The 20,088-nt window shown below is 47.6% G+C and overlaps 1 protein-coding gene across 1 annotated transcript in view; it reads right to left on the bottom strand.

Moving 5' to 3' along the window:
- The window catches only part of BEND3 (BEN domain containing 3), a 35,007-nt gene extending 26,909 nt beyond the window's left edge, over positions 1 to 8,098 (bottom strand). Inside the window, exon 1 of the mRNA XM_070417988.1 lies at positions 7,885 to 8,098. The gene's annotated coding sequence lies outside the window, so the exon portion shown is untranslated. The remainder of the gene's footprint in view (positions 1 to 7,884) is intronic.
- Positions 8,099 to 20,088: the final 11,990 nt, after the last annotated feature.

Genomic DNA, 20,088 nt, shown 5'->3' with positions numbered 1-20,088 from the left:
GATCACCCTGTCAGCAGTGGCCTTTCGCCTCCCTTCCCTGGGCTTTGGTGGCCACATGCCCCACTGTGTGATGGGAGCTGTTGGTGGCACTGCCCTCTGTGCAGGGAGTCCACCGAATGTACCCCTTATCCAAGGGATCACAACCAACCCATGGGAGGACCTGGAGGATGAAGGGGGACCTCTGGGAACTTCTGTCCAAGGGGGATGAGAAAACGCCAGGAAGGAAAGAGCAGCCAGAACTCCAAGGTTAGAAGATACTACGTTAGGGTTTCTATAACAGGCTGCGTCCAGGGCTGTGCAGACGACCACCCACGCTTACAATTCTGTGCTCCAGATACAGCTGATTTTAAACTTTTACTTATACCTACAAGACGCTTTTCCTTTGCGGGGGAGAGATGTTAATCCAAGAAAATCCCAGGGGGAAAAGGTCTACTTTGAAAATAATTTTGTCAGTGTTCAAATGGGCATATCTTTTTTAAAAAATTAATTTTCCCTTTATTGATTAAGATATTACAAATGTGACCTTATCTCCCCAATGTCCTCTCATCCCCCCCAATCCTGCCCTCGCCCTCACCCCATTGTCCACATCCATCGCTTATGCTTATATGCATGCCAAATGGGCATATCTTGATCTTCCTCAGCACTTTCAGTGTAAAAAGACCCCAAAGCAAGCCTTTCCGTCACTTACAGAGCCTCACACACTCGATGGTTATGATATGTGGTCATCACGATGAGCAACGGCCGGAAGGGCTACACACAGAGCCCGGGCCCGTAGGTCTCTTCCTTCACAGTTGGTCTTAGGTCAGGCACAGCCAGGGACTCTAGGGGCAGACCACACCTCGTGCAGAGGACGCCCTCCAAAACCACCAGCCATAATTCACTACCGATAAATTCCACAAAAAGCTGCAGAGAAAATGGAAGGGCTGACAAGTGGAATGTGACCTGGACAGAGACCATCACACAAAGTTAGGAAGTCAACTTCCACACATGTTCTCAACACATGACCTCAACCTCTACTGACAGCAAGAGCCAAGCATTCAATGTGTAAAAAGCTTCAAAATCAATTGTTCAACACAGGACTAGCCAGTCAATAACAACATCCTTCCCAGTGCACTGGGGATATCTCAGCTACATAATTAAAAATGCCATACAGAGCAGCTGGATGCAAGTATGCCAAAATGGTAATTACTTCCAATTAGGAGGATTATGGATAGTTTTTTTTCTTTCTTTATGTTTTCCTCTACTTTCCTAATATTTTACAGTGAGTATGCAATTCTTTGGAAACAAAGACTAAATTTTTAAATGAAAAAAGTAGTAATCCTTACTAGGGAGGTCACATTCTAAGTTATGTCCACACATAGAAACAAGCTAAGAATGTAAAGTCAGATCATTACATTTCAACAACTGACAAACTAGTGAAGACCTTTCATTTCATAACTGTCCCTGAATCATGGCCTCTGAAGGTATAGAAAGCTCCTCAGGCCCTGACTGGTTTGGCTCAGTGGATAGAGCGTCGGCCTGCGGACTGAAAGGTCCCAGGTTCGATTCCGGTCAAGGGCACGTACCTTGGTTGTGGGCACATCCCCAGTAAGGAGTGTGCAGGAGGCAGCTGATCGATGTTTCTCTCTCATCGATGTTTCTAACTCTCTATCTCTTTCCCTTATTCTCTGTAAAAAATCAATAAAATATATTTTAAAAAAAAGAAAGAAAGCTCCTCAGTATGGGGAGAGGGGGCATCAGAAAAGTCTCCGTCACAAACCCAGGAGTGAATAAGAAGGTGCAGGGATCAGCTTTGTCGTTTCCTGATGGGTGCACTATAGGCTCTATCAATGCATTTGTCCGACACTTGAAGTATTTATCAAAGTAAGCCAAACGTCACAGGAGGAGAAAAAAATTAATGCGGGACCAAGTCTTCCGAAGGAGGGGTCCGAGCTGAGTGCTGAGAGCCAGGTCACTAGGCGGGCGTGTGGCTGCTGGGAAAGCGAATGGACTGAGAGCCGCTGGGTGGGTCACCCGGCTGATGCCTACCCTGCTGGGTGTCTGCACTCTGGATGGCGGATGACGGATGACGGTTACATGCGGTCCTTTCTTCCGGGTTCTCTTGCGTGTGAGCACCCTGCGAGAGGTTCTGAGCCCCTCCTTCCTTGACACCTGAACGCTGGACCGAGCTGGGCAATCGGAGGCTTGCTCCAGGGGCCCCGGCTTCAAGGTGGAGCGGCGGGCAGCAGGGGGGACAGAGGGGAGGTGAGGAGGCCTGGGGAGCTGAGAAGTGGCCAGCCCACAGAAAAAGGGAGTGTAGGGAGGTCAATGGTTAAAAGTGGGTAGTAAGGAGTCACGCAAGAATCTGACTTGGGAAATTCTCCTTGTTAAGAGCTGAATGCAAGACCACAGCAACGTGAGCAGGGGACACCTGGTGTGGCGATTCCTTGGCAAAGGCAAAGGATCGTTGGCCTCATCCCTCAATGTCCCACAGGTTTCCAAAGGAAAACGTTCTCTAGCACTGCCCACAGGGCGGTGGTGCCTCTCTACCCAGTTCTTTTAAGAGAACTGGCCAGTCCTGAGTGATCAGCCAGACCAGGCCTCTGGTGAGAGCAGCACGAGGCTAATCAGAGGCGCCAGAGGCTTGTGGCTGGCCAGTGTCACACAGGATAAGCAGCAGGCCCAGAAATGGGAAGTACTTGGGCTTCCTGAAAGCCCGAGGTTCAAATCCCAGCCAACTGACTCAGGATCCTGCTCCACTAAACCAGAAACATCCACTGATCGTAGGACTCGCCACTGGGCTGAGTGCAGGTCTGGGAACAGCCGGCCCCTGCCCTGCAGCCCTGGCCTCAGGCATGCACGCAGGGGCAAGTCCTCCTCACCTCCCGTCAGGTTTCTAGCTGTGAGGTGCAGCAAGCTCTCCCCCGTGAAGACAGGCTCCTTGAGAATGTGAGCCCCAGGAGGTGAATGTGACTGGAACCTGAGACCGTGGGGCCGGGGGCTGTGCAGCACTGCCACATACAAAAGGCACAGCGGAGAGAAGAGGCTCAAACCATTTGACAGGCGTTATTAATAAAACATATCCGAAGATTTAAAAAGTTTTATTAAGACCTAACGAAACCTACCAGTACTTCATCCTTTTCTCAACTGTCACACCATATGATCTGACACCTCTCTCCTGCAGGTCATAGTGATTTTTAAAAATGAAACAAAAAAGGAGGACAGCAGCTGACATTCACGTAGCGCCAGCTCCGCGGTCTAAGTGTTTCACATGTTAGCCACGTAATCCTCACCAGAGCCCTGTTTGGTTGCAGATGGAGAGCCAGGGGGCCAGCAATCTGCATCTCCCTCGGAGGAGGTGCTGCAGAGATGGAGGAGAGGGAAAGGAGTGGGGCTGATGGTCTCATCCCCGTCTTCCAAGAAAAGCTGGGACCCGATGGGGCATGACCATCCCTTCCTGCTGAGCACCCATCAGGAGGCTGGGCTCAGATGCAGGAGCAAGTCCACTGGCCACATGGGCCCTCAGACCACAAGGCAGGGACTAGTGCTACTGATCTCAAAAGTAGGATCCCCTACTAACCTTAGAGTCAGCCAGAACTAGGTTAAAACCCTGGCTCCACCTATGTTTGGTTTCTGACACTGGGCAAGTTGCTTACCCACCCAAGCCTTGGTTCCTTCTTCTGTAAAACAGAGCTGATCACGCCACCGCACCTAGTATAAGTGAAAACTACAATGGGGAAAGTGCCTGGCACGTAGCACCCAGTACATGTTATCTATTACAAAGCCTTTTTGAAAAGATGTTTAAAGTACATCTTAATAGTGACTATTTTTTTAAAACTTCAAAATTAAATGACTTGCAGTGGTTCTCAACCTTCCTAATGCCGCGACCCTTTAATACAGTTCCTCATGCTGTGGTGACCCCCAACCATAAAATTATTTTCGTTGCTACTTCATAACTGTAATTTTGCTACTGTTATGAATCTTAATGTAAATATCTGATATGCAAGATGTATTTTCAGGGGTCACGACCCACAGGTTGAGAACCGCTGAAAAGCCTTTGGAAAGGTTAGTATAACTTGTCTTTCAAATGAAAGAAACTGGAAGGGGGTGAAATCAAATCCAACGGCCTCCCTAAGGACGGGAAGAATGTTCCCATGCCACACTCTCTCGCAGGCCAGTCTCTGGGTTTACAGGAACGGCTGGGAGCCTTGGGGCTCTCAGAACCCAGCCCTCCCGACAGTGGCATCCTGCCCATGGGACTTTGCACGACATATTTGCAATTTGTTTTTATTTTTGGACACATCTGCACACGCTGTTTGAAAAATAGCAGTCCTCCCAAAACCAGGGCAATTTTCTCCCGAGTTGTTCTAAAGCTGTAATTGTCAATGCCTTCCTCATTCAGTCAGAGCACAAACCCATCCTTCAGCATGCAGCGAAGTACAACCACACAACCCTGCTGGCCTGCGACTCTCAGCCTCTTACCCTTGCGACACTGAGTTTTCTGAATGTGACTAAATGTGATGTCTTCCTCAGCAAAGGAAGGGCAACTGCTTTCAGTGTCCATGGTAGGAGGCATAAGACCCTGCTTATAAGTTTAACCTTGGCATAAGGAGGAAAGGGGAGCCAGCACATCCCAGCAGCCACCCATGTGACTGACTGGACAACGATGACTAATTTTCCTGGGAGGTATAAGCTGAATTTCCTCTGTACTTCCCACTTTTTCATCTGTTGTCTTATGACCGCACGAGCTAATTAGAGTTGGGGCATAATCTGGTGTAAACTAAACCCCACCCTACCCTACCTCCAAACCTCCATGCAAGACCACTAAGTAATTTGTTCAAGCGAGCAATCAATGCCTTTGTAGAGACTGATGCAACTGTTTCACTGTCCAGTGATAACTGAAGATCAGACAGGAGAGAGGAAAAGAGGTCATTGGTAGAAAACAAAACACTAAGAGGGCTGCATTTACACATGTTGCAAGTTGGATGGATTAAAAATGGAGGCAAGGTATTGTGCCAGGTGAGCTGCGGAGAAAAAAATCAGCTCTGAAACCACAGCCTGGTCATTGGGGACGAACAGAACCCGACACTCCAAGTGAAACAGCACTTCTCCCGTCTGACACACCGAAAGCCTGCTGCCCGCATGGAGAGATCTCAGCTTGGCAAGTGCCGGTCACGTGTGGCAGCTGGGTCCAGAAACCACAAGAGCTCTGGGCTGAAATCATAATGTTGCAGGAGATACTGGAACACCAGAAGGGAGAGAAAAGAAGTGTCTAATTTGGAGGGGGAGGCAAAAGCAAGGTGATGCGCACAAAACACATTCAAACGTCCATGTTTTTGGCATGTGTGTTTTATGTGACTTTAAATTTTATTTTTTAAAATTATCATACAGTAAAATTTTCTCTCTGGAGGGAAGGTGTACTGTTCTATGAAAAGGCAGATGTACAATATCTCCCTGTAACCACCAATGAGAGGATACTAAAAAGTCCCATTACCCAAAGATTAATTCCACAATAATTCCTCCAAACTTACTTTAGCCAATAATGACACAATGACTATGAAAAGTAGCAAACATAATTCCCCACCTGCCATCAAAATTAAGTGCCAGAAACAAAACACTTCACCCCAACCTCCAAATTGTGGCACTTCACTAACACCAAATTGTTTTTGCTGGTCGACAGCAACATTCACGTTTCTACATTATAAAATTTGAGATGCACGTTGTTTCCTTCCTCAGTGCTTCAGGGGCTTTCTTGCAGCTCTAAAGAGTGGTAGACGAGCCCTAGCCAGTTTGGCTCAGTGGATAGAGCGCCGGCTGCAGACTGAAAGGTCTCAGGTTCGATTCCGGCCAAGGGCATGTACCTTGGTTGCGGGCACATCCCCAGTAGGAGGTGTGAAAGAGGCAGCTGATGGATGTTTTTCTCTCTCATCGATGTTTCTAACTCTCTATCCCTCTCTCTTCCTCTCTGTAAAAAATCAATAAAATATATATTTTAAAAAAAGTGGTAGACAAGACATTTCTGCAGGACATTTTCACCTAATCAGGGTTGATTCCAAATTTTGTCTTCCTAATTATTAGACATTCTGCTATTCCTTTGCTCACATAAGGGATGCTTGGGAACTTAGAAGTGACCAAAAGGGAGGGTGTGAATTAAATGTGTCAAATGTAATACACTTCAACAGACTGGGATGCTGACTATGTCCTCTGCTAGGTCCTAACTGGTCTCTTTTACTGTTACTCGTGCTTTGGTGGTAGTGGTGGTGGTGGTGGGGAAGACAAAACTTTTCTTTTAAATTACCTCAACAAGGAAATGGCATCTCTGGTAAAACCCGTGCTCAGTGGCAGTTTTCATGTGCCAAATTTTAAAGGCTCTGTGAATTACATTTTAAGGACCAGGCACAGACAGGCTAACCCACCAGCAAGAACAGGCTGCACGGAACCCACCTTTCTTCTGGAATCCAAAGGGCTCTCCACTCATTTAGCAAATGTTTACTGAGCACCTATCAAACTCAGGTATGGAAAACTCTTAAGAAGATACAAAATCTTGGGCAAATCTCATGATTGAGGGCGCGGGAACTGACAGGGTCCTGTATGGTGATACAAAGCCACAGACCAGGAATGGTTGTTTAAAAAAACAAAAAGGGGTGGGGCTGGGGAGTGGACAGCAAAAGAATCTCCTCCATCCTTCTTGTTTATATACCGAAGCCAGCCCCAGAGCTCAGTTTCTGCCTCAATTTTCTGCAGCCTTAGCTTTCTGCTACCGTACGCGTTGCCCCCTCCCCGTGGCACGTTAAACATCCTCAAGTTACTTCAAGAAGGTGAAGTTGAACATTTCCGATTCTGAAGTGCTTAGCACCATTCCACGCACCCTTGTCTGGTTAGCCTCGGCGCATAAAATTCTTCCAGATGGGCCACCTGAGCAATCACTCTTTTACTTTGTAAAAACACCTGGGGAAAAATTGTATGTCTCGGTACACAGGTCCTTCCAGGGGTTCTGCGCAACTCACCACTGAGGCGAGGGCAGAGTCTGCGTGGGTAATCACGTTTGCAAGAGGAAAAGGGGGGAGGTCAGGAGCAGCGGCGAGCGCCTCAGGCTGCAGTCCGCGGCCGGCCACGAAGGCCTCGCGCCAGCCGGGGTGCACACCCAGGGCGCCGGGCCCGCCTCCAGCTCCCGGGCAGCGGGAACCGCGAACCACGCCGTGGAAGACGGGGAAGCAGCGCGGCGCCCCCTGGCGGCGGGGCCTGTATCCGTCCGCTCCCGGCCGCCGCCGCCACCGCCGCCGCCGCGGGCCGGCCTCACTCCATTTGCAGACTCCGGTGGCAGCCTCCCTCCGAGCCGCGGCTCCTCTGGCCTCCCGCGCCCCGCGCTCGGCATCTCCCTCCAGTCCCCGCCCCCTGCTCCGCTCCGACACCCCCTTCTTCACGCCGAACCGTCCCCCGCCGCAGCCCGGCCGTGCGCGAGCGCCGAGCCCCCACGGGCTCCACAGAGCCTTCCGGCGGCCCCGGCCGCTCCATCGCGGCGCCAGGCAGGGGTGCGGGGCCGGCGCGCGGCGCGAGTGGGGCGGGCAGCGGCGGCAGCGCGGACCATTCCACTCCGCGTCCCCCCCGCCCCCGCGCGGCGCGCGTGCTCCCGGGGACGCCATGGAGCCGCCGCGTTCCGAGCGGCACAAAGGGGTGCGCGGCACAATGGGCGCGGCGAGCCCGTGGGCGCCGGGTGCTCGCTCGGCAGCTCGGCCCTGCACGGGGGTGGGCGCTCCTGCCGCCGGGCGCGCTCAGGGCAGCCCCCCTTCGCGTCCCCTCCCCTGCTCCCGCCCCCACCCCGGCATGGATGTTGCAGCCACTCTCCCGTCCGTCTGCCCCGAGCCGCCGCCGCCGCGCAGCCAGCTTGGTCCGCCCCGCACTTACCTGGGACACGAGTTCTGTACTTTGCAGAGCGGGTCCGCGCCGAGTTTGGCGCCACGTGGGGTGCGGGGTAGTGCAGGTCCGGGTGGTGGGGGACGCGCGCGGAGGGCCTGGCCCGGGCGGCCCGGGGAGTCGCTGGGGGCGGCGAGCGGGCGCCGTGTATTTTCCCCTCTTTGTGTGTGTCCGTGCGCTGCGCTCTCGCGTGACGTGACGGGACTCCGTGTGTCATTTCCGCACAAGGACACAGGAGCCCCTGCCGCATTAGAACCACAACCCCTCCGCCCCCACCCTTGGCCCGCCCCTCCCCCTCAGCGGGGCACACGCGGGACGAGCGGTGGCGCTCGGGCGTGAACGGCCGCGGCGGGGAGCTGGGGCGCGCACTCCGGGGACCCGGGCGCCCGGCGCGCTCAGCGGGTGCCGCGCTGCTCCACGTGGGCCCGCGCCGGGTGCCCGGGCGGGGGGCGGAGGCCGCGCACCCACGGCGCTGCGGGCCGCGCTGGCTCACAATGACCCCTGCACACCGTGTGTTCTCCCCCCGCGAGTCGTGTCTCTAAAACGTGGTTTCTCAGACCCGAGGAGTTTGACCTGAAAAGCCTCTTTTTCTACTTTTTTTTTTTTCTCTCCGCGGGACGGCGACTGTGCGGGGCGTTTCCTTCCCTAGCGTCCGCGCCTCTCCCGAATTCTTAGCATTTCCGCGGTACCCTGGGCCCCCGGGCGGGTGTTCCCGCGCCGAGCTCGGCACAAAGACATCGGGGCGCAGGGACCCCCGTGGCCCCCGAGACCCCGCGGAGCCGGCATGGAGCCGAGGGCTGCCGGAGAGCGGCCGCAGCGCTGGGAAACGCTGGGTCTGGCCACTCCCCCGGTGAGTGGCCGCCCTCTGTTGTGAGCCGAAGACTACAAATCTGCCTCCTACTTGTTACCCGAAGTTTTGAGGCTGCAAAGCCAGAGATTCAGAAGTGCGCGCGCTCCACAGACAAACCCACAGGATAGCTGCGCCCAGCGCTTAAAATAGAGAAACACGAGTCACCCTCTGAATAAGGTGGATTTTTTGATTAATTCCCGACCTGGAGGTTTCAACTTGATAAAACTGCCCCTCGGGTATTTCTCAGTGACTTGAAGGGGTGTGGTTGGTGAGGGTCAGGGAAGCCCAATCCAACAATTAAACCACCTATTTTAGGCAAACAGCGAGAATGTATTTTGGAAAGAAAAAAAAAATCCTTTAATTTGCCTGCCGAAGAAAATATAAGGAAAATGCAAATGATCCCATCTGCTGCTCACAGCTGGACCGGCTGCGAGAGAGGACCATGTGGCCCAGCCCTGCGCGGTCAGTGAATAGATAAAATGGATTTTAAAATAAGGCATATGCTGGCTCCTTCCCGGCCAGTCGCGGGGAAGGTTTGAATTAACGTCGAGTTTTGGACTACTGTATCTTCCTCTAGACCACTCCAATTGGGAATTTAGTAATTATGCAAGCTCCTCCTCTTCGGGCGTGAAATAAAAAAAGCACAAGGTTACCCCAGATCTCTGAGGAACCACGTGGGGCATCCTCAAACAGTATCTGGATAGCCCGCTTGGAGAAGTCAGTACTGATTGCTATGCAAAAGCAGCAAACTGCCTGGAGAACGGAGCCCTGCATCCAGGGGGTGGTTTTTATAAAAGAATCCATACGTGCTCAGTGTCATTCAAAACAGGATGATGAAAAGAATGGAGCCCAGATAGCAGCCCTTCAAATTCAAAAGGCTCGAGTCGCCCTATCTACATTTAAAATAGGGCGGAGGAGGAAGGGCGGAGGACCGCTGGGCGAGAGTGGTTAATTTATACGTTCAAAGAAGACAGAATGGAGGCACGCCGATTTCTGCCGGGGACTTGACTTTTACACTCGCACATTAAATAACATAGAGGATATATTATGCCGCTTGACTGAGTTAGCAGATGCAGCAGTTTCAGTCTCACCTTCAATTTAATGTCATAATTAGAATTTTTAAAGTACAAGTTGTATTTCATTAGTTCTGTTTTCTAGGATTTCTCCGTAGGAGAGTTAGGAAGAGTTGAGACTAGCGTTTAAACCACTCGTTGTTTAAAAATGCAAAATTATTTTAAAATGTAAAATGACGTAACTTTTTGCAAAGGGGGCTAGATGAAATGTGTGTTTTGAAGGATGTATCTTTCATTTATATATCTTTAATCAGTCGCTCACTATGTCAACTCGGGGTATTTAAGGATAAGTTAAAACAAGACAATAGAAATAAAATAATAGAAATTAACACGTCTTTGTTCATATTGTTTGAAACCAAAGATGTTATCAAATAGAATGATTTTACTAAAAAATAGCATCTAAGGCAGTGGTTCTCAACCTTTGCTGCACATTAGAATCACCTGGGAATCTTTTTAAAATCCTGATTTCTGGGCCTCATCCTCCGGAAATGCTGTTTCTTTGTTACTAATGTTGTGGCCCCTCCCCATAACAAAGAAACAGAATTTCCAGAGGATGAGGCCCAGAAATCAGGATTTTAAAAAGATTCCCAGGTGATTCTAATGTGCAGCCAAGGTTGAGAGCCACTGATCTAAGGCAATAAGCATGCTTAACTGACAGTTGACTTTTTCATTAGCTCTTAAACTACACAGTGAGGTTGAGTTTTTGTAAATAATTTACATAACTGGATCAATCTACTTAACAAAGTGAGCTGTTTATTCCAAATAAGTTATTAACAGAAATGGAAATCATTGCTATTTAGGAAAGGAAACATCTACCTTCAAATGGTTTTGTAAGTTCATATGAGTTTGTTTTTTTTAAATAAGCAATGTTTAAAAAAAATTCCACCAAGTAAAATCGAAGATCTAATTGGCTTTACCAAGGAATTCATGAATCAGGCAGCATCCCACCTAAAGGAGGGTGGGGTAAGGGAGGCGTTGGAAGAAAAGAAAGGATTATGTTTAGGCCAGGACACCCTCCTCAGGGAAGTAGCTCGCGGCAAGGGTTTTTATCATGCAGATTGCCTCTTCTTTCTTCTGGGGGAGGAGGGCATAGAGAGAGCCCATGTGACAAGCACCATGTGACTGGTGCTTGACCAGAAATTTTCAAAATAGTTGTTTAAGATTACATTTCTGGGAGAGGTTGAAACTGTAATTAGATCAGGTATTAAATCTAGGTTCGATATCATGGGCTTTTAGCACAAGTGACACCATATTGGGCCTGTGGTTTTCTCTTTAACAGGAGGAAGGGAAAATAATACATAAAGGTGAAACCAACTGCATCAGGGTAGTTGTATTCCAGTTGTATTCTGGAGCCTTTAAAAAATAGTAGTTCTGCCGAACCGGTTTGGCTCAGTGGATAGAGCGTCAGCCTGGGGACTGAAGGGTCCCAGGTTCGATTCCGGTCAAGGCGGGCACATCCCCAGTAGGGGGTGTGCAGAAGGCAGCTGATCGATCTCTCTCATCGATGTTTCTAACTCTCTATTCCTCTCCCTTCTTCTCTATAAAAAAAAAAAAAATCAATAAAATATTTTTTAAAATAGTAGTTCTGGAAATGCTATTGGATAAAAGCAATGCCTTATCAAAAATATGATTAAACATGGAATAAGATGAGGAGAGAAGTGAGGTATGAAAAACACAATTGCGCCTGGCCGGTGTGGCTCTGGATCGAACATCGTCCCATGCACCAAGAGGTCGCTGGTTTGATTCCAGGTCAGGCCACGTGCCGGGGTTTCCGGGCTCGATCCCCAGTGGGGGGGGTGCAGGAGGCAGCAAATGGATGTTTCTATCTCTCTCCCTCTCCCTTTAAAAAAATAATAATAAAATATTTTAAAAAGAAGAAGAAAAGAAAGACACAATTGCTGCCCAATCCAACCCAAAGAAGTCAGTAGGAGTGACTTCGTGATTCATAAGGATGTGCATAAAGACCTGAAAAAAATAACCTGAGTTTCAGAGGGTCTGTTTGGTTAGAAATTTCTTAATTAGAAATGCATTTTTCAAGATTTCAAATTAGAGTTGCTGCAATTGATATAATGAACTCATTTCCAATTTTTTAAAAATATATTTTATTGATTTTTTACAGAGAGGGGGGGAAAGGGATAGAGAGTTAGAAATATCAATGAGAGAGAAACATTGATCAGCTGCCTCCTGCACACCCCCTACTGGGGATGTGCCTGAAACCAAGGTACATGCCCTTGACCGGAATCGAACCTGGGACTTTTCAGTCCGCAGGGTGACGCTCTATCCACTGAGCCAAACCAGTCAGGGCTCTCATTTCCAATTTTATGAGTAAAATGCAGCAGGGTGGGGTGGCGGGAATTGGATACTTGGCCATATAAAGGACTTGTATAAAACACTGTAAAATCTCAAATGGAAAATTATGTGACAGTGAATGAAGAATGGGATATATATATATATATATATATAGTCAAAAATCTATAATTAAGGGTGGTGGACTGCTGGGGTCCAACCCCAGTGGGTCCAGGGATCCCCAAAGGTGTGAACGGAGTCAGCGAAGAAGGAATGACACGGAGGCAGAACTTTGCTGAAGAACCTAGACAGAACATAGCAAGAGAACCTGGACAGAGACTGGCTAGAGAACCTAGCAAGAGAACCTGTACACAGAACTTGGCTGGAGATCCTGGAGGGAGAACCTCGCTATGCTGATGAACTGAACCCAGTCTCCATGTCATTCCTTCTTCGCCGACTCCGTCCACACCTTTGGGGACCCCTGGACCTGCTGGGGCAGGACCCCAACAGTGGACAGACACATTAGGTTTCAGGTATCTGTTAACTATTACTCTAAAGGTTTTATCATTGCTAAAATATGTTTATAGTTGCCAAGACAATATTTAGTAGGGATTTTTTTTTTCATTAGTTTAGTCTTAAAACAACGCAACAGATTTAGCTATTACCTGTGAGACATTGCCCCTTTATTTTTTGCCTGCTGGATGCATAATTTTGCCAAGACTTCAACTTCAAACAAGTAACTGGCGGGTCCAGATTCTGTGAATACTCAAAACAGAAAGGTAAGAGGGAACAAGAGGAGGACAGAGGAGCACTATTAACTTTATTAAATAGAAGTTACAGAAAGACACACCTTGCTAAATAACTTGCAAAACTGATTTTTGTTTGGGAAGTTGGGCCCAAGGAGTTGAATTTAACACGTTGTGTGCTGAGGGTGGGGGGTGGGGGAACCAACTAACCTTAGTGGAATCAGGAGCAGGTAAATGACACAACATGACACAATGCGGCAGTGCAGGGCAGAGGGGAGATGAGGTTTTGAATCAAACCCTGAAGAGAATTTGTGCTGGGCAGTTTTCCTTATGTGTAGAACTATTTAATAATTTATAATAGCTTGCGATGTGAAGTACCCAACGCAGCCATTAGGACCTGGTTTTAGTTGAATACCTGGCTTGCACAATAGGATTCTCAAATAGATACTAGGAAGAGTGAAAAACTGCTGCAATCCCACTCTCAATGTCAAGCCCCTGAGAAAACGCCAAACTGAACTGTAGTTCACTGTGAGCCTGAGTGCTGGCTGGAGGCGCTGCAGCCACCAGGGGCCCCTCGCCGGAGGGGTGCCCAAGGGCCTGCAGTCAGGAGTCCACACTGATCACAAAGCTGCAGCGACAGGCAGGAAGCAGGGAGGTGGGGAGGCTGGTTCTCTCCAGTCAGACCCCATTAAAAAAGAAGAAGCCCTGGCTGGTTTGGCTCAGTGGATAGAGCATCCGCCCGCTGACTGAAAAGTCCCAGGCTCGATTCCAGTCAAGGGCACATGCCCTGGTTGCGTGCTCGATCCTCAGTAGGGGGCGTGCAGGAGGCAGCCAATTAATGATTCTCTCTCATCATTGGTGTTTCTATCTCTCTTTTCCTCTCCCTTCCGCTTTGAAATCAATAAAAATATATATTTTTAAAAAAGAAGAAAAAGACACACATACTGCTCTAGTAATTGTCTGATTTAAAAAAAAAAAGTCATTTCATGCTGTGATTGACTGTAAATGAAATGGGATATATATATGTAGTCTTATTTGACTTGCCTAAAATCTTTTCTGTAAAATGAAACACTTCGTAGACATAAACTTGAGATCCAGTAATTCCACTTCTAGGACTCTATCCCTAAGTAATAGCTAAGGCTACATCTACAGAGATGCTCTCTGCAGGATCGTTCATGATAGCAAAAAAATTGGAGAGACCTTGGGAAATATGGTACACTATGTAGGCTTTAGAAAAAAAGAAAGGTACTCTTTTTTTTTAGGATTCAGAAAAATGGCTATTATAAGCATAACCAATGGACATAAGACACTGGGGGGTAGGGGAGGCCAGGGGATTGTCAGGGGCGGGGGGAAAAAAGGACACATATGTAATACCCTTTGTAATACTTGAAGCAATAAAAAGAAAAGAAAAGAAAAATGGCTATGATGCATTGAGTAAAAGAATATTACAGCTAGCCCGTGGCTCAGTGGTTAAGTATTGATCTATGAACCAGGAGGTCACGGTTCAATTCCAGGTCAGGGCACATGCCCGGGTTGCAGACTTGGTCCCCACTGTGGGGTGTGCAGGAGGCAGCCGATTGGTGATTCTCTCTCATCATTGATGTTGAGAGAATCTCTCCTTCCCTTCCTCTCTGAAATCAATAAAAATAAAAAGAAAGAAAGAAAAAAGAATATTACAGACCTATATATAGTGTAATCCCATTTTGGAAAGAAATGTATGTACATATATCTGGGTGTGAATAGAAAAGGTATGGGAAACATAATGCTAACAGTGGATAATTCTGAGGCATAGGATGGTAGAGAGGAAAGGGACTTTTATTTTTTCAGGTTATACTTTTGTGTAATGTTTTATTTATTTTTCCCCTCCACAGTGAGCATCTATTACTTTGTAGCCTTTCCTGTTCCCACAGACTAAAAACAGAGTGGTCACCATGGCCTCAGGAGCAGACAGCCTGGTGTGAGAGCCTACAATGCACTCCCCTCACCAGTCTCTCCTTTTTCTACATATTCTATGGCTTTAACAGAAAAAGAAGAAAGGAAGGAAAGAAGAGACTCAACGTTAGTAATAATGTTCCAAAAGTAAACATGGCATTTGGCTACAGAACCATGGCTCCCTTTCCCAAAGCTTCTGAAATGTCAGCACAGTATTTGAGAGCTGTTCCTGTGAGTAATTCTGAGGATTTCCCTAGAATCATGACACATTAGGGCCTGAGAGGTAATAGATGCCAACTGCCTGATTCTACCAATAAGGAAACCGAGGCAAAAAGGAAAGGTGGCTTGCCCAAGGCACACTAGCCTCTGGAACAGTGTTTTTGGGTCCTTCTTTCTATGTTATTTCTACCAAAGGCCAAACATTACAAAATAAAAAGATCAGATTCCACCAAAGAATAAAATATACACAGTGTATGCCTCAGAGAGTTGTGTTCATTTAAATTATCAGCTCCTGACTCCAGCCTTGTCTTTTAGTCCTAAGCAACTTCCATCTCTTTCTAAAGAGGCCTCCTATGTACCACGTCTGGGTTAGAGGCCCCTGCTGGGCATTTCCACGGCACCTTGTTCTTTCTCTGTCACGGAGACTGTTGTGGACTGAATTGCAGCCCCCAAAGATTCGTGTGTTAAAGTTCTGTGCCCCGGTACACCTCGGAGGGTGACAGTATTTGGAGATAGGGCCTTTAAAGACGTAATTAAGGTTAAATGAAAGCATATGGTGGGCTTCAGTCCAATATGATTGGTGTCCTTATCAGAAAAGGGAAAGACTTGAGGGATGTGCAAGCACAGAGAAAAGGACACATGGAGAAGGTAGTGGTCTGCAAGCCAAGGAGAGAGGCCTCAGAGAAACCAGCCCTGCTGGCACCTTGATCTTGGACTCACCACCTCCAGAACTATGAGGAAAGAAAATGAAAAGGTGTGTTGTTTAGGCCCCCCAGTCTGAAGTATTTTGTTATGGCATCGGAGCTGGTTAATACAGAGACTCTGGTGGCCCCAACATGGAGGATACAGGGAAGATGGAGGGCATAGCCCTTACCCTGGGGGAAGGTGGAGGGCCTAGCCCTCGCCCTTTCATACTTACCTCTCAGGTGAGGCAAAGCTTTGTCTAGTACCAAAATCTCAAAGAAAGGGTCCTCGGTGTTTCCATCTCAAGGGAGTGGGACCTTCCAAGAGTGAAATCGTAACAGAATGTTTTAAATTCTTCAACTTAGTTTTGTGACATGAATTTTTGATGATATTGAAAAGGGAGGATTAGGCTAAATAATTACAGAAAACCTTTTATTTTGATTTCTCACATATCTTAAAACCTGGGGAACTTAGTACACCTTTGACTCAGGATGGGTAAGCTCTGGACCAAATTGCTGGTTTGATTCTAAAAGTAATTTGAACAAATCATGTCATTAGTCAAGGTGAATTGATAATTGAAGGTGATCATTCTTGTTTTTTTTAAAATATATTTTTATTGCTTTTAGAGAGGAAGGGAGAGGGGAAAGAGAGATAGAAACATCAATGATGAGAGAGAATCATCAATAGGCTGCTTCCTGCACACCCCCTACTGGGGGTCAAGCCTGCAACCTGGGCATGTGCCATTGACTGGAATAAAACCCAGGACCCTTCAGTCCGCAGGCCAACACTCTATCCACTGAGCTAGAGCTGAAGGTGATCATTTTGATTTCCTTGGGAGGGAACTTGGGTTATGTCAATGTATGACCTTGGAGTTCTCATAGACTGAGGGTTCTTTGGTTAGGATTCCTAAGGAAGCACCCCCATATTGAAGCACAAACCACCCTAATTAGACTCTTTTGAAACAGGAACTTTAGGGGAATATAGGCAGGCTTAGGGAATTTTTAGAATTGGGGTCCATGGAAAAACACAGGGCTACAGACTGGGAGAAGGTACGTTTCCATAACACAAGGAAGCCAGATGCAGTTACATTTTCATAAGACAAGGGAACTGGAAGTAGCCAAGAAAGGTCTATATTTACAAAATAAAGAAGGAGGAAGAAAGCCCAGAAGGCATCAGAGGACAATGAGGGAGGGGGGGGGCCTCAGGATTCACTATAGTAACCAGTCTAAGGGAACAGTGACCAATCAGAGGGGATATCGAGGCACCAGGCACTGCAGCCTTTATAAGCCATAGGGAAAAGGAACTCAGAGGGACCCTTTTCCCCTCCCCACTTGGGAGTCTGTACTTGTTCTTCAGTAAATCTCCACCTTTGCTATACTAAAAAAAAAAAAAAAAATACAGAGACTCTGCTCGCACAGAGCTGTAATTGCCTTTTTATTTGTCTGTCTCCCCAACTAAAATGTCTCATGGAGGGCAAGACCAGTTTTGACAACTCTATCGCTAAATACCTGAGACATAGCCAATTCTCAACAAATATTTGGTGAGAGAATAAACGAATCATTGTTAGATATCTATGTTCCATTCCCTTTCCATTGTATAGATGAAGAAACAAAGGGTTATGCACAAGACTGTCCCTAGCCTATAGGAAAGGTACCTCCTGTGTTGGTACCGTGCCACACCTATGCTAGTATGAGGGCATATCCCAAAGACAGCTAACGCATGGCAGAATCTGAGCCACAGGCCAGAACCCCTCCCCCCACCCCTTCCAATCTAGGGGTCCATCCACCACAGCACACCAACTCTGAAATAATATCATCCAGCTATCAAGTTCTTTCCATAGTTGTCTTGGTCTGCTCAGGCCATAACAAGATACCATAGATTGTGTGGCATCAGTAACAAAGTTATTTTCTCAAATTTCTGGAGGTTGGAAGTCCAAGATCAGGGTGCCAATAGTTGGGTTCTAGTGACAGCTGTCTTCCTGGCTTGCCACCTTCTTGCTGTGTCCTCACAGGGTGGATAGAGAGCGTCTCTCTTCTTATAAGAGCACTAATCCACTATGAGGGTCCCACCCTCAGGACCTTCCAAAGGTCCCATCTCCAAATACCATCACATCGTGGGTTATGGCTTCAACATATGAATTGGGCAGGACATAAACATTTAGTCCATAACAATAGTGTTATCCTTGATCACAGGTCTGAGAGAGGTGGAACAGGTATAGCACCTCCCCACACCAATCCAACCCATTTTTAAACTGGTGAGAAAAAATGTCCAGAAACACTACATGGTTTGTAATTCATCCCTTCATTTAGCAAATGATTACTGCAGGGCAAACATGTGCCAGGCTCTAGATACTACATGACTGGCAATTGCCATGACCTACATTACATCCAAGTATGAATTCTTTCGCTGTCTTTTAATGAAGTCTAGTTATTTCCCAGTTTAATTGTTCAAAACATCAGTAGTGCTGACCAGAATGAAGTGTAATCATTTCCTTTCAGAAAATTCAACTCTACTCCAAAACACAGGCCTGCTTACACACTCCTTCCTGCTCAGGCTCAGCACTTCTACCTTCTCTGCCTTTGCTCATGATGCTGCTACAGTCCTCTTGTCAACTCCTATTCATCCTTCAAAACCCAGTCTCCATTGGGAGCTTTTCACCATTCCCCTTCCCCCCAGAGGTCATAGCACCAGGCCTATGTTCCCACAGTGCTCTACTTACATCTTTATTACAGAGAGCCCTTATCTCAGCCTAACTGGTATTACTTGGTTGTACTGTTTATTTGTGTCTTCCAAGATGCTCTTTATTTTTATTACTTTTTAAGTGATTTTAAAAATCCTCAGCCAAAGATATGTTTTTCATTGATTTTATAGAAGGGCAAGGAGAGGGAGAGAGAGAGAGAGAGAGAGAGAGAGAGAGAGAGAGAGAGAGAAACATCGATGTGAGAGAGAAACATCGATGTGAGAGAGAAACATCAATTGGCTGTTTCCTGCAACCTGGTATATGCTCTGACTGAGAATCGAACAACACTCCAACCAACTAGGCCACACCTGCCAGGGCCCAAGATGCTCTTGTACTAGACTCCACACAGCCTCAGAACACATTATCCCTCCTTGCTGTGCCTGCGACACATGCACTGGACACTCGAGCTGACTACACTGGGCTGAGGTGGACATGTGGATAGTCAATCCCATCTGCATGTGGGTGATGCCAGTCCTTGTGGGGTGCCTTGGTGCCAGCCTGCTCAGTGGAGGACTCTGAAGTGGATGCTGACAAACGCATACAACCAAATCTTCTTTAAAAAGTATACATGTTGAGTGGTGTTTTCCTAGGGTTTCCCTAACAAAGTGTCACAAACTGGGTGGCTTAGAACATCAGAAATTTATTGCCTCACAATTCTGGAGATCAAGGTATTGGTGGGGGTGGTTCCTTCAGGAGGCTGTGTGGGAGGATCTGTCCCAGGCTGTTTTCCTACCTTCTGGTGGCCTCTTGTGTTCATTGGCTCGTAGATGGCATTCTCCCTGTGACTTCCCATCATCTTCCCTCTGTGCATGTCTGTCTCTGTGTCATGTTCTTTGTTTTCTAAGGACACCAGTCATGTTGGATTAGGGTCCACTCTGATGACCTCATCTTAATGTGATTACCCTCAAAGAATCTATTTCCATATAACGTCACATGCACAGGGACTGGGGTGAAGGCTTCAATATGTTTTTGGGGACACAATTCAAGTCATAATAGTTGGGGAAAGAGCAGCATGCTCCCTTGGACTCAGCCCTAATATCCCAGGAACACTGGGTCCCAGAGTGATGTTTAACTGACAGGGTGGCTTCTTGTGCTACAGAATAGCTCCAAGGATTCTTGCAAAAACCTCTCTCACTGCAGGAATCTGCCTTACCTTTTTATCTAATGCAGGGGTGGGGAACCTTTGGTCTGCCAAGGGCCATTTAGACATTTACAACATCACTAGAGGCCCAGTGCACAAAATTTGTGCATGGAGGGGAGGGTCCCTCAGCCCAGCCTGTGCTCTCTTACAGTCTGGGAGCCCTTGGGGAATGGGGCCTAAGCCGTCAGTCAAACATCATAAGAGCTGCTGCGGAGGCAGGAGAGGCTCTCGCCACTGCCACTGCACTTGCCAGCTGTGAGCCCAGCTTCTGGCTGAGCGGTGCTCCCCCTATGGGAGCACACTGACCACCAGGGGGCAGCTACTGTGTTCAGTGTCTGCCCCCTGGTGGTCAGTGCTCATCATAGTGACTGGTCATTCCGCTGTTTGGTCAATTTGCATATTAGCCTTTTATTATATAGGATTTTCAGCCATACAAAATTATCAACTTAAAAATTAGCCTGCTATATTTGGTCAAACATTTAATTAACTCACCCCTAGTGCTTTGGCAGGGCCAGACCAAATGA

The sequence above is a fragment of the Myotis yumanensis genome, unplaced genomic scaffold (genome assembly GCF_028538775.1).
Source record: "Myotis yumanensis isolate MYYU_CA2020_CCGP unplaced genomic scaffold, mMyoYum1.0.hap1 SCAF_6, whole genome shotgun sequence".
Lineage (NCBI taxonomy): Eukaryota > Metazoa > Chordata > Mammalia > Chiroptera > Vespertilionidae > Myotis > Myotis yumanensis.
The sequence above is the reverse complement of the archived record's forward strand: the minus strand, read 5'-3'. Positions and strand labels throughout refer to the sequence as shown.